Here is a 15,169-nt window from a genome sequence, read left to right as displayed (position 1 = left end):
TGTATTGTCTGTTTAGGGCCAAATAGCAATCGAGTTTGTTTTGGGTTTTTGTTGTTTCTGCCCTATATGACAGAAATTTTTCCTTTTGCTTAATGACAATTGTGTTGGGTCGAATTATCTGTGCTACGATGTCACTGTCCTGGGGCTGGTTATTGTTAGTAGTTACTTCACTGAGTCCCAGGACCAGTTGACTGAGGGTATTCTTCTTTATGGTCCTCTCTTGGCATTTCAGGTCTTCGTAATGATAGCAGTGGGGGTTGCTCATTTTTAGGTGATTCCAAAATTTGGTGGCTCTTTTTTGGATAGTAATTATTAATGGATATTGGCCTAGTTCTGCCCTGCATGCATTGTTTACGGTTTTCCTTTGAGTCCGGAGGATACTTTTACAGAATTCTGCATGTAGGATCTCAATTGGGTGTTTGTCCCATTTTGCAAATTCTTTTTGTGTTAGCGGTCCCCACACCTCACTGCCATCGAGTGCAATTGGTTCAATTACTGATTTAAAAATTTTGAGCCAAATGCTAATTGGGATTTCTATTTGGATAGATTTTTTAATGGCATAGAAAGCCCTTCTTGCTTTCTCTTTCAGTTCATTCACAGCCAGATGAAAATTTCCCATAGAACTGATTTTTAAGCCCAAGTATGTGTAGTGAGTGGATTGTTCAATTTTAGTTGTTCCTAGTGTGAAATTTATTCTGGGTCCCTGATGTCTGGATCTTTGCTGGAACACAAGGACTTTGGTTTTTTGGGAGTTTATTGTCAGGGCCCAGGTCTGACAGAACGACTCTAGCAGACAATCTCTCAGACAATGTTTCTCTCAGACTCACTCTCTCAGACAATGTTTCTCTCAGATTCACTCTCTCACACACTGTCTCTCTCAGACTCACTCTCTCACACACTGTCTCTCTCAGACTCACTCTCTCACACACTGTCTCTCTCAGACTCACTCTCTCACACAATGTCTCTCTCAGACTCTCTCTCACACACTGTCTCTCTCAGACTCTCTCTCTCACACACTCTCTCTCTCAGACTCACTCTCTCACACACTGTCTCTCTCATACTCACTCTCTCACACACTGTCTCTCTCAGACTCACTCTCTCACACACTGTCTCACTCATACTCACTCTCTCACACACTGTCTCTCTCAGACTCTCTCTCACACACTGTCTCTCTCAGACTCTCTCTCTCACACACTCTCTCTCTCAGACTCACTCTCTCACACACTGTCTCTCTCAGACTCTCTCTCACACACTGTCTCTCTCATACTCACTCTCTCACACACTGTCTCTCTCAGACTCACTCTCTCACACACTGTCTCTCTCATACTCACTCTCTCACACACTGTCTCTCTCAGACTCTCTCTCACACACTGTCTCTCTCAGACTCACTCTCTCACACACAGTCTCCCTCAGACTCACTCTCTCACACACTGTCTCTCTCAGACTCTCTCTCACAAACTGTCTCTCTCAGACTCACTTTCTCACCCACTGTCTCTCTCAGACGCTCTCTCCCACACACTCTCTCAGACTCATTCTCTCACACAGTCTCTCAGACTCTCTCTCATACACTCTCTCTGACTCACTCTCTCACACCCTCTCTCTCTGACTCACTCTCTCACACACTGTCTCTCTCCGTCTCACTCTCTCACGCACTGTCTCTCAGACTCACTCTCTTGCACACTGTCTCTCTCAGACTCACTCTCTCACACACTGTCTCTCAGACTCTATCTCTTGCACACTGGCTCTCTCAGAGTCACTCTCCCTCACACTGTCTCTCTCCGAGTCACTCTCTCACAGACTGTCCCTCTCCGACTCACTCTCTCACAGACTGTCTCTCTCAGACTCACTCTCTCACACACTGTCTCTCAGAGTCACTCTCCCTCACACTGTCTCTCTCAGACTCACTCTCACACAGCCTGTCTCTCTCAGACTCACTCTCTCACACACTGTCTCTCTCCGTCTCACTCTCTCACACACTGTCTCTCAGACTCACTCTCTTGCACACTGTCTCTCTCAGACTCACTCTCTCACACACTGTCTCTCTCAGACTCTATCTCTTGCACACTGTCTCTCTCAGAGTCACTCTCCCTCACACTGTCTCTCTCCGAGTCACTCTCTCACACACTGTCTCTCTCCGTCTCACTCTCTCACACACTGTCTCTCAGACTCACTCTCTTGCACACTGTCTCTCTCAGACTCACTCTCTCACACACTGTCTCTCTCAGACTCTATCTCTTGCACACTGTCTCTCTCAGAGTCACTCTCCCTCACACTGTCTCTCTCCGAGTCACTCTCTCACACACTGGCTCTCTCAGACTCACTCTCACACACACTGTCTCTCAGAGTCACTCTCCCTCACACTGTCTCTCTCAGACTCACTCTCACACACTGTCTCTCTCAGACTCACTTTCTCACACACTGTCTCTCTCAGACTCACTCTCTCACACACTGTCTCTCTCAGACTCGCTTTCTCACACACTGTCTCTCTCAGACTCACTCTCTCACACCCTGTCTCTCTCAGACTCGCTCTCTCACACACTGTCTCTCAGATTCACTCTCTCACACACTCCCTCAGACTCACTCTCTCACACACTGTCTCTCTCAGACTCACTCTCTCACACACTGTCTCTCTCAGACTCACTCTCTCACACCCTGTCCCTCTCAGACTCACTCTCTCACACCCTGTCTCTCAGACTCACTCTCTCACACACTCCCTCAGACTCACTCTCTCACACACTGTCTCTCTCAGACTCACTCTCTCACACACTGTCTCTCTCAGACTCACTCTCTCACACACTGTCTCTCTCAGACTCACTTTCTCACACACTGTCTCTCTCAGACTCACTCTCTCACACACTGCCTCTCTCAGACTCACTCACTCACACACTGTCTCTCTCAGACTCACTCTCTCACAGACTGTGTCCCTCAGACCCACTCTCTCACACACTGTCTCTCTGACTCACTCTCTCACACACTGTCTCTCTGAGTCTCTCGCTCTCACACTGTCTCTCTCTGGCTCACTCTCTCATACAATGTCTCTCTCTGACTCACTCTCTCACACACATCGAGACATGGAAACATAGAAGATAGGAGCAGGAGTAGGCCATTCGGCCCCTCGAGCCTGCTCTGCCATTCAATGAGATCATGGCTGATCATCCAAATTCAGTATCCTGTCCCTGTCCTCTCCCCATATCCCTTGATCCCTTTAGCCTTAAGAAATATATCCAACTCCTTCTTGAATATATTTAATGAATGGGCCTCCACTGCCTTCTGTGGTAGAGAATTCCACAGGTTCACCACTCTCTGGGTGAAGAAATTCCTCCTCATCTCAGTCCTACATGGCTTACCCCTTATCCTTAGACTGTGACACCTGGTTCTGGACTCCTTGGCCATCGGGAACATCCTTCCTGCATCCAGTCTGTCCAGTCCTGTTAGAATTTTATATGTTTCAATGAGATCCCCTCTCGTTCTTCTAAATTGCAGCGAATATAAGCCCAATCGACCCAATCTCTCCTCATACATAATTCCTGCCATCCCAGGTATCAACTTGGTGAATCTTCACTGCACTCCCTCCATGGCAAGAACATCCTTCCTCAGATAAGGCGACCAAAACTGCACACAGTACTCAAGGTGAGGTCTCACCAAGGCCCGGTACAACTGCAGCAAGACATCCTTGTTCCTGTACTCGAATCCTCTCACTCCGAAGGCCAACATACCATTTACCTTCTTAACCGCATGCTTCACCTGCATGCTTACCTTCAGCGGCTGGTGCACAAGGACACCCAGGTCTCGTTGCACTTCCCCTTCTCCCAATCTATTGCCATTAAGATAATTATCTGCCTTCCTGTTTTTGCCACCAAAGTGGATAACCTCATTTTTATCCACATTGTACTGCATCTGCCATGCTTCTGCCCAATCACCCAACCTGTCCAAATCATACTGGAGATTCTTGGCATCCTCCTTACAGCACACATGCCCACCCAGCTTTCTGTCGTCTGCAAACTTGGAGATATTACATCTAGTTCCCTAGTCTAGCTCATTTATATATACTGTGAATAGCTGGTCTCTCACGGTCTCTCTTGGACTCACTCTCTCACACACTGTCTCTCTCAGACTCACTCTCACACACTGTCTCTCTCAGACTCACTCTCTCACACACTGTCTCTCTCAGTCTCACTCTCTCAAATACTGTCTCTCTCAGACTCACTCTCTCACACACAGTCACTCAGACTCATTCTCTCACAGACTGTCTCTCTCAGACTCTCTCTCGCACAGTCTCTCTCACATTCACTCTCTCACACACTGTCTCTCTCAAAAACTCACTCTCTGATACACTCTCTCTCTCAGACTCACTCTCTCACACACTGTCTCTCTCAGACTCTCTCTCACACACTGTCTCTCTCCGACTCACTGTCTCACACACTGTCTCTCTCATACTCACTCTCTCACACACTGTCTCTCTCAGACTCACTTTCTCACCCACTGTCTCTCTCAGACGCCCTCTCTCACACACTGGCTCTCAGACTCACTCTCTTGCACACTGTCTCTCTCAGACTCACTCTCTCACACACTGTCTCTCAGACTCTCTCTCTTGCACACTGGCTCTCTCAGACTCACTCTCTCACACACTGTCTCTCAGACTCTCTCTCTTGCACACTGGCTCTCTCAGACTCACTCTCTCACACACTGTCTCTCAGACTCTCTCTCTTGCACACTGGCTCTCTCAGAGTCACTCTCCCTCACACTGTCTCTCTCCGAGTCACTCTCTCACAGACTGTCTCTCTCCGACTCACTCTCTCACAGACTGTCTCTCTCAGACTCACTCTCACACACACTGTCTCTCAGAGTCACTCTCCCTCACACTGTCTCTCTCAGACTCACTCTCACACAGCCTGTCTCTCTCAGATTCACTCTCTCTCACACTGTCTCTCTCAGACTCACTCTCTCACACACTGTCTCTCTCAGACTCACTCTCACACACTGTCTCTCTCCGACTCACTCTCTCACAGACTGTCTCTCTCCGACTCACTCTCTCACAGACTGTCTCTCTCAGACTCACTCTCACACACACTGTCTCTCAGAGTCACTCTCCCTCACACTGTCTCTCTCAGACTCACTCTCACACAGCCTGTCTCTCTCAGATTCACTCTCTCACACACTGTCTCTCTCAGACTCACTCTCACACACTGTCTCTCTCCGACTCACTCTCTCACACAATAATACAATACAATACAAATCGCTTTATTGGCATGATAAGGTACATCTTATGTTGCCAAAGCATCAAAATACCTTTATGGTTGAACACATAAACGCGGTTCCATTCATACAGTGTATAAACAGGTATATCCCTGAGTTTATAAATATACATTCGCCTTGTTTATACATACTCTTGTCTTAGTTTACTGGTTGTCCCTCTGTTCATGGCAAGCTGTAACATAGTGTGCCGCCAGTGTTACACAGCTTCTCTCCTCCCCCAGTAGGAATGGGAGTTTTTGGTTGTCAGTCAGATTTCTGAATTCAGGGCATATTTGTGAGAATTTTTGGTAGAAATTCTCTCTGATGCCCTGATATTTTCCACAGGCTGTGAGGAAGTGCATCTCTGTCTCAACTACTCCCTGACTGCAGTGAGAGCATATCCTGTCTTCTCTTGGCAGCCTGGTTTGCCTGTGTCTGCCTTTTTCGATCGCTAGGCTATGTTCGCTAAGTCTGTACCTTGTCAAGGTTCTTCTCAGTTTGTTATCCTTTACCATGGTCAGGTAATCAGCTATGTTGTATTGTCTGTTTAGGGCCAAGTAGCAATTGAGTTTGCTTTAGGTTTTTGTTGTTTCTGCCCAATATGACAGATATTTTTCCTTTTGCTTAGCGACGATTGTGTTGGGTCGAATTCTTTGTGTTACCCTGTCACTGTCCTGGGACTGGTTATTGTTAGTATTGTTATTAGTTACTTTATTGAGTCCCAGGACTAGTTGACTGAGGGTATTCTTCTTTATGGTCAGCACTTGGCATTTCAGGGCGTCGTAGTGACAGCATTGGGGATTGCTCATTTGTAGGTGATTCCAAGATTTGGTGGCTCTTTTTTGGATAGAGATTATTAATGGGTATTGGCCTAGTTCCGCCCTGCATGCGTTGTTTACTGTTTTCCTTCGAGTCCGGAGGATACTTTTACAGAATTCCGCATGTAGGATCTCAATTGGGTATTTGTCCCATTTTGCAAAATCTTGTTGTGTTAGTGGTCCCCAGACCTCACTGCCATAGAGTGCAATTGGTTCAATTACTGATTTGAAAATTTTGAGCCAAATGCTAATTGGGATTTCTATTTGGATTGATTTTTTGATGGCATAGAAAGCCCTTCTTGCTTTCTCTTTCAGTTCATTCACAGCCAGTTTGAAGTTTCCCGTAGAACTGATTTTTAAGCCCAAGTATGTGTAGTGAGTGGATTGTTCAATTTTGGTTGTTCCTACTGTGAAATTTATCGTGGGTCCATGTTGTTTGGATCTTTGCTGGAACACAAGGACTTTGGTTTTTGGGGGATTTATTGTCAGGGCCCAAGTCTGGCAGTACGACTCCAGCAGGTCCAGGTTCTGCTGTAGACCCTCCTTAGTTGGTGACAGCAGAACCAGGTCATCGGCATAGAGGAGGAATTTAACCTTGGATTCATATAGGGTGAGGCCGGGTGCTGTAGATTGTTCAAGTAGTTTTGCCAATCCATTAATGTAAATATTAAAGAGTGTCGGTGAGATTGGCGAGCCCTGCGTCACCCCCCGCCCCTGTGGGAAGTATTTTGTTTGTTTGTCTCCAATTTTAACTGCACATTTATTGTTTGTATACATTGATTTAATTACATCATATGTTTTCCCTCCTACCCCGCTTTCGATAAGTTTCAGGAATAAACCGTCATGCCAGATGGAGTCGAAAGCCTTCTGGAAATCTACAAAGCATGCGTAGATTTTGCTTTTGTTATGGTGAACGTGTTTGTCAATTAGGGTCTGTAGGGTGAAGATATGATCGGATGTTCTATAGTTTGGCAGGAATCCAATTTGGCTTTTACTCAAGACATTGTGCTCTTCAAGGAAGTTTATAAGTCTTTTGTTTATGATGCTACAGAATACCTTCCCCAGGTTACTGTTTACACAGATGCCTCGATAGTTGTTTGGGTCGATTTTGTCCCCACTTTTGTATATGGGTGTTATGAGTCCTTTGTTCCAGATGTCAGGGAAATAACCGACACTCAGAACCAAGTTGAAGAGTTTTAGGATAGCCAGTTTCAGTTTGTCGTCTGCGTGTTTAATCATCTCGTTTAGTATGCCGTCTGTCCCGCAAGCTTTTCCTGGTCGCAGGTCCTTGAGTTTTTCAAGAAGTTCTTTTTCTGTTATTATGGCGTCTAGTGGGTTTTGGTTATCTTTTATGGCCATTTCAAGCTTTTCCAGTTTTTTGCGTATTTGGTGTTGCTCTGGCCTTAGTGTGTTTTTCTGGTATAATTTTTCAAAGTGGTTTACCCATGTGTCCCCATTTTGAATGGACAAATCGTCATGTTGTTTTTTGTGGAGTGTTTTCAAGTTGTCCCAGAAACAATTCGACTCAATGGACACACTGTCTCTCTCCGACTCACTCGCTCACAGACTGTCTCTCTCACACTCTGTCTCTCTCACACAATGTCTCTCAGAGTCACTCTCACACACACTGTCTCTCTCAGACTCTCACACAATGTCTCTCTCAGACTCACTCTCTCACACACTGTCTCTCTCAGATTCACACAATCTGTCACACACTGTCTCTCAGAATCTCTCTCACACACACTCTTGCTCAGTCGCACTCTCTCACACACACACTCTCTCAGACTCTCTCCGACTCACTCTCTCAGACTCACACTCTCACTGTCTCTCTCAGACTCTCTCTCTCACACACGGTCTCTCTCAAACTCACTTTCTCACACACTGTCTCTCTCAGACTCACTCTCACACACTGTCTCTCAGACTCACTCTGTCACACAATGTCTCTCTCAGACTCACTCTCACACACGGTTTCTCTCAGTCTCACTCTCTCACACACTGTCTCTCTCAGACTCACTCACTCACACACTGTCTCTCTCAGTCTCACTGTCTCTCTCAGTCTCACTCTCACACACTGTGTCTCAGACTCTCTCTCTCAGACTCTCTGTCTGATTCTCTCTGACTCAATCTCTCACACTCTGTCTCTCTCACACACTGTCTCAGACTCACTCTCACACACTGTCTCTCTCAGACTCACTCACTCTCACACTGTCTCTCTCAGATTCACTCTCTCACACACTGTCTCTCTCAGACTCACTCTCTCACACTGTCTCTCTCAGACTCACTCTCACACACACTCTCTCTCAGACTGACTCTCACACACTGTCTCTCTCAGACTCACTCTCACACACTGTCTCTCTCAGACTCTCTCTCACACACTCTCTCAGACTCACTCTCACAAACTGTCTCTCTCTGACACACTCTCTCACACTCTCTCTCAGACTCACTCTCTCACACACTCTCTCAGACTCACTCTCTCACACACTGTCTCTCTCAGACTCACTCTCACACACTCTCTCTCAGATTCACTCTCACACACTGTCTCTCTCTGACACACTCTCTCACACACTGTCTCTCTCAGACTCACTCTCTCACACACTGTCTCTCTCAGACTCACTCTCTCACACACTCTCTCAGACTCACTCTCTCACACACTGTCTCTCTCAGACTCACTCTCTCACACACTGTCTCTCTCAGACTCACTCTCTCACACACTGTCTCTCTCAGACTCACTCTCTCACACACTCTCTCTCTCTCAGACTCACTCTCACACACTGTCTCTCTCAGACTCACTCTCTCACACACTCTCTCAGACTCACTCTCTCACACACTGTCTCTCTCAGACTCACTCTCTCACACACTGTCTCTCTCAGACTCACTCTCTCACACACTGTCTATCTGAGACTCACTCTCACACTCTGCCTCTCTCAGACTCACTCTCTCACACACTGTCTCTCTCAGACTCACTCTCTCTCACACTGTCTCTCTCAGACTCACTATCTCACACAATGTCTCTCTCAGATTCACTCTCTCACACACTGTCTCTCTCAGACACGCTCTCTCACACACGGTCTCTCTCAGACTCACTCTCTCACACACTGTCTCTCTCAGACTCACTCTCCCACACTGTCTCTCTCAGACTCACTCTCTCACACACTGTCTCTCTCAGACTCTCTCTCCCACACTGTCTCTCTCAGACTCACTCTCTCACACACTGTCTCTGACTCACTCTCTCACACTGTCTCTCTCTGACTCACTCTCTCACACACATAGAGACATAGAAACATAGAAGATAGGAGCAGGAGTAGGCCATTCGGCCCCTCGAGCCTGCTCCGCCATTCAATGAGATCAATACTGATCATCCAAATTCAGTTCCTTGTCCCTGATTTCTCCCCATATCCCTTGATCCCTTTAGCCTTAAGAAATATATGCAACTCCTTCTTGAATATATTTAATGAATTGGCCTCAACTTCCCTGTGTGGCAGAGAATTCCACAGGTTCAGCACTCTCTGGGTGAAGAAATTCCTCCTCATCTCTGTCCTAAATGACCTTCCCCTTATCCTTAGACTGTGAGCCCTGGTTCTGGACTACCGACTATCGGGAACATCCTTCCTGCATCCAGTCGGTCCAGTGCTGTTAGAATTTTATAAATTTCAATGAGACCCCTCTCGTTCTTCTAAACTGCAGCAAGTATAAGCCCAATCGACCCAATCTCTCCTCATATGTCATTCCTGCCATCTCAGGTATCAGCCTGGTGAATCTTCGCTGCACTCCCTCCATGGCAAGAACATCCTTCCTCAGATAAGGCGACCAAAACTGCACACAATACTCAAGGTGAGGTCTCACCAAGGCCCGGTACAACTGCAGCAAGACATCCTTGTTCCTGTACTCGAATCCTCTCGCTATGAAGGCCAACATACCATTTGCCTTCTTCACCGCATGCTGCACCTGCATGCTTACCTTCAGCGGCTGGTGCACAAGAACACCCAGGTCTCGTTGCACTGCTCCTTCTCCCAATCTATTGGCATTAAGATAATTATCTGCCTTCCTGTTTTTGCCACCAAAGTGGATAACCTCACTTTTATCCACATTGTACTGCATCTGTCATGCTTCTGCCCAATCACCCAACCTGCCAAATCATACTGGAGATTCTCGGCATCCTCCTCACAGCACACATGCCCACCCAGCTTTGTGTCATCTGCAACCTTGGAGATATTACATCTAGTTCCCTAGTCTAGCTCATTTATATATATTTTGAATAGCTGGTCTCTCACAGTCTCTCTCAGACTCACTCTCACACACACTGTCTCTCTCAGACTCCCTCTCTCACACACTGTCTCTCTCAGACTCCCTCTCTCACACACTGTCTCTCTCAGACTCACTCTCACACACACTGTCTCTCTCAGACTCCCTCTCTCACACACTGTCTCTCTCAGACTCTCTCTCTCACACACTGTCTCTCTCAGACTCACTCTCTCACACACTGTCTCTCTCAGACTCACACTCTCACACTCTGTGTCTCTCCGACTCATTCTCTCAAACACGGTCTCTCTGAGATTCACTCTCTCACACACTGTCTCTCCGACTCTCTCCCTCCGACTCTCTCCCTCCGACTCTCTCCCTCCGACTCGCTCCCTCCGACTCGCTCCCTCTGACTCGCTCCCTCCGACTCGCTCCCTCCGACTCGCTCCCTCCGACTCTCTCCCTCCGACTCTCTCCCTCCGACTCTCTCCCTCCGACTCTCTCCCTCCGACTCGCTCCCTCCCACTCTCCCTCCGACTCTCTCCCTCCCACTCGCTCCCTCTCACTCGCTCGCTCCCTCCCACTCGCTCCCTCCCACTCGCTCCCTCCCACTCGGTCCCTCCCACTCGCTCCCTCCGACTCGCTCCCTCCGACTCGCTCCCTCCGACTCGCTCCCTCCGTCTCGCTCCCTCCGACTCACTCTCTCACACACTGTCTCGCACAGACTCACTCTCTCACACACTGTCTCTGTCAGACTCACTCTCTCACACACTGTCTCTCTCAGACTCACTCTCTCACACACTGTCTCTCTCAGTCTCACTCTCTCACACTGTGTCTCTCAAACTCACTGTCTCACACACTGTCTGTCTCCGACTCTCTCTCTCACTGTCTCTCTCAGACTCACTCTGTTACACAATGTCTCTCTCAGACTCGCTGTCTCACACACTGTTCCTCTCAGATTCACTCTCTCACACACTGTCTCTCTCAGACTCACTCTCTCACACACTGTCTCTCTCAGACTCACTCTCTCACACACTGTCTCCCTCAGACACACTCTCTCACACACTGTCTCTCTCAGACTCACTCTCACACACTGTCACTCTCAGACTCACTCTCTCACACACTGTCTCTCTCAGACTCACTCTCTCACACACTGTCTCTCTCAGACTCACTCTCTCACACACTATCTCTCTCAGACTCACTCTCTCACACACTGTCTCTCTCAGACTCACTCTCTCACACACTATCTCTCTCAGACTCACTCTCTCACACACTGTCTCTCTCAGACTCACTCTCACACACTGTCACTCTCAGACTCACTCTCTCACACACTGTCTCTCTCAGACTCACTCTCTCACACACTGTCTCTCTCAGACTCACTCTCTCACACACTATCTCTCTCAGACTCACTCTCTCACACACTGTCTCTCTCAGACTCACTCTCTCACACACTATCTCTCTCAGACTCACTCTCTCACACACTGTCTCTCTCAGACTCACTCTCTCACACACTTTCTCTCTCAGACTCACTCTCTCACACACTGTCTCTCTCAGGCTCACTCTCTCACACACTGTCTCTCTCAGACTCACTCTCTCACACTGTCTCTCTCAGACTCACACTCTTACACACTGCCTCTCTCAGACTCACTCTCTCACACACTGTCTCTCTCAGACTCACTCTCTCACTCACTGTCTCTCTCAGACTCACTCTCTCACACACTCTCTCACAGACTCACTCTCTCTCTCAGACTCACTCTCTCTTACACTGTCTCACTCAGACTCTCTCTCTCACACACATAGAAACATAGAAGATAGGAGCAGGAATAGACCATTCGGCCCCTCGAGCCTGCTCCGCCATTCAATTAGATCATGGCTGATCATCCAAATTCAGTATCCTGTCCCTGTCCTCTCCCCATATCCCTTGATCCCTTTAGCCTTAAGAAATATATCCAACTCCTTCTTGAATATATTTAATGAATTGGCCTCAACTGCCTTCTGTGGTAGAGAATTCCACAGGTTCACCACTCTCTGGGTGAAGAAATTCCTCCTCATCTCAGTCCTAAATGGCTTACCCCTTATCCTTCGACTGTGACCCCTGGTTCTGGACTCCTTGGCCATCGGGAACATCTTCCTGCACCTAGTCTGTCCGGTCCTGTTAGAATTTTATATGTTTCAATGAGATCCCCTCTCGTTCTTCTAAACTCCAGTGAGTATAAGCCCAATCGCTCCAATCTCTCCTCATACGTCATTCCTGCCATCCCAGGTATCAGTCTTGTGAATCTTCACTGCACTCCCTCCATGGCAAGAACATCCTTCCTCAGGTAAGGTGACCAAAACTGCACACAATACTCAAGGTGTGGTCTCACCAAGGCCCGGTACAACTGCAGCAAGACATCCTTGTTCCTGTACTCGAATCCTCTCACTACGAAGGCCAACATACCATTTGCCTTCTTAACCGCCTGCTGCACCTGCATGCTTACCTTCAGCGGCTGGTGCACAAGGACACCCAGGTCTCGTTGCACTTCCCCTTCTCCCAATCTATTGCCATTCAGATAATAATCTGCCTTCCTGTTTTTGCCACCAAAGTGGATAACCTCACTTTTTTCCACATTGTACTGCATCTGCCATGCTTCTGCCCAATCACCCAACCTGTCCAAATCATACTGGAGATTCTCGGCATCCTCCTCACAGCACACATGCCCACCCAGCTTTTTGTCGTCTGCAAACTTGAAGATATTACATCTAGTTCCCTCGTCTAGCTCATTTATTTATATTGTGAATAGCTGGTCTCTCACGGTCTCTCTCAGACTCACTCTCTCACACACTATCTCTCTGACTCTCTCTCACACACTGTCTCTCTGACTCTCTCTCACACTCTGTCTCTCTGACTCTCTCTCACACTGTCTCTCTCAGACTCACGCTCTCACACACTGTCTCTCTCAGACTCTCTCTCACACTGTCTCTCTCAGACTCACTCTCTCACACACTGTCTCTCTCAGACTCACTCTCACACACTGTCTCTCTCCGACTCACTCTCTCACACACTTTCTCTCTCAGTCTCACTGTCTCACACACTATCTCTCTGACTGACTCTCACACACTGTCTCTCTGACTCTCTCTCACACACAGTCTCTCTCAGACTCTCTCTCACACTGTCTCTCTCAGACTCACTCTCTCACACACTGTCTCTCTGACTCTCTCTCACACACTGTCTCTCTCCGACTCACTCTCTCACACACTTTCTCTCTCAGTCTCACTCTCTCACACACTATCTCTCTGACTGACTCTCACACACTGTCTCTCTGACCCTCTCTCACACACAGTCTCTCTCAGACTCTCTCTCACACTGTCTCTGTCAGACTCACTCTCTCACACACTGTCTCTCTGACTCTCTCTCACACACTGTCTCTCTCAGACTCACACTCTCACACACTCTCTCTCTCAGTCTCACTCTCTCACACACTGTCTCTCTGACTCTCACACTGTCTCTCTCAGACTCACTCTCTCATGCACTGTCTCTGTCAGACTTACTCCCTCACACACAGCCTCTGGGTCTCTCTCTCATGCACTGTCTCTGTCAGACTTACTCCCTCACACACAGCCTCTGGGTCTCTCTCTCACACACGGTCTCTGTCAGACTCTCACTTCTTCTTAGGCAGTCCCTTGGAACAGAGGATGACTTGCTTCATTACTGATAATTAGTTCTCAAGTGACTGATGTGTCCAATGCAGGAACTACAGTCTCTGTCACAGGTGGGGCAGACAGTGCTTGAAGGGGTGGGTGGGTGTGGTGCCTGGGTTGACGTGCGCTCCTTCCACTGTTTGCGCTTGGCTTCCGCTTGCTCCCGTTGAAGAGACTCGAGGTGTTCGGTGCCTTCCCGGATGCTTCTCCTCCACTTTGTGTGGTTTTGGGCCAGGGATTGCCAGGTGTTGGTGGGGATGTTGCACTTTTTCAAGGAGGTTTTTAGGGTGCCCTTGAAGCATTTCCTCTGCCCAGCTGCGGCTCTCATGCCGTGTCGGAGCTCCGAGTAGTGCGCTAGTTTTGGGAGTCTCGTATCGAGCATGCGGACGATGTGGCCCATCCATCGGAGCTGATCGAGCGTGGTCAAAGCTTCAATACTGGGGCTGTTGCCTGAGCGAGAGCACATACATTCATGCGCCTATCCTGCCAATGGATTTGCAGGATCTTGCGGAGGCAGCGTTGGAGATACCTTTGCAGGGATTTGAGTTGCCTGTTGGACATGGTCCATATCTCTGAAGCATACAGGAGGGCGGGAATCACGACTGCTCTGTAGACCATGAGTTGGTGCCGGGTTCGACGTCCTGGTCTTCAAACACGCTCTTCCTCAAGCGACCGAAAACTGCACCAGCAAACTGAAGGTGGAGTTGGACTTCATCATCTGCCTCTGAATCGCACTCTCTCACACACCGTCTCTCAGACTCACTCACTCTCTCACACACTGTCTCTCTCAGACTCACTCTCTCATACACTGTCTCTTTTAGACTCACTCTCTCACACACTGTCTCTCTCACACACTGTCTCTCACAGTCTCTCTCAGACTCACTCTCTCTCAGAAGGTTGTGGTTTCAAGTCCCATTCCAAAGACTTGAGCACATAAAGCTATGCTGACACTCCAGTGCAGTGCTGAGGGAGTTCTGCACTGTCGGGGGTGCAGTCTTTCAGATGAGACGTTAAACCGAGATCCCGTCTACTCTCTCAGGTGGATGTAAATGATCCCATGGCACTATTTCGAGGATGACCAGCGGTCCTGGCCAATATTTATCCCTCAACCAACATAACAGAAACAGATTATCTCGTCATTATCAAATTGCTGTTTGTGGGAGCTTGCTGTGCACTAATTGGCAGCTGCGTTTCCC

The sequence above is a fragment of the Somniosus microcephalus genome, unplaced genomic scaffold (assembly GCF_052327205.1).
Source record: "Somniosus microcephalus isolate GS21.2 unplaced genomic scaffold, FLI_Smic_1.0 unresolved_chr4, whole genome shotgun sequence".
Classification (NCBI taxonomy): Eukaryota; Metazoa; Chordata; class Chondrichthyes; order Squaliformes; family Somniosidae; genus Somniosus; species Somniosus microcephalus.
The sequence above is the reverse complement of the archived record's forward strand: the minus strand, read 5'-3'. Positions refer to the sequence as shown.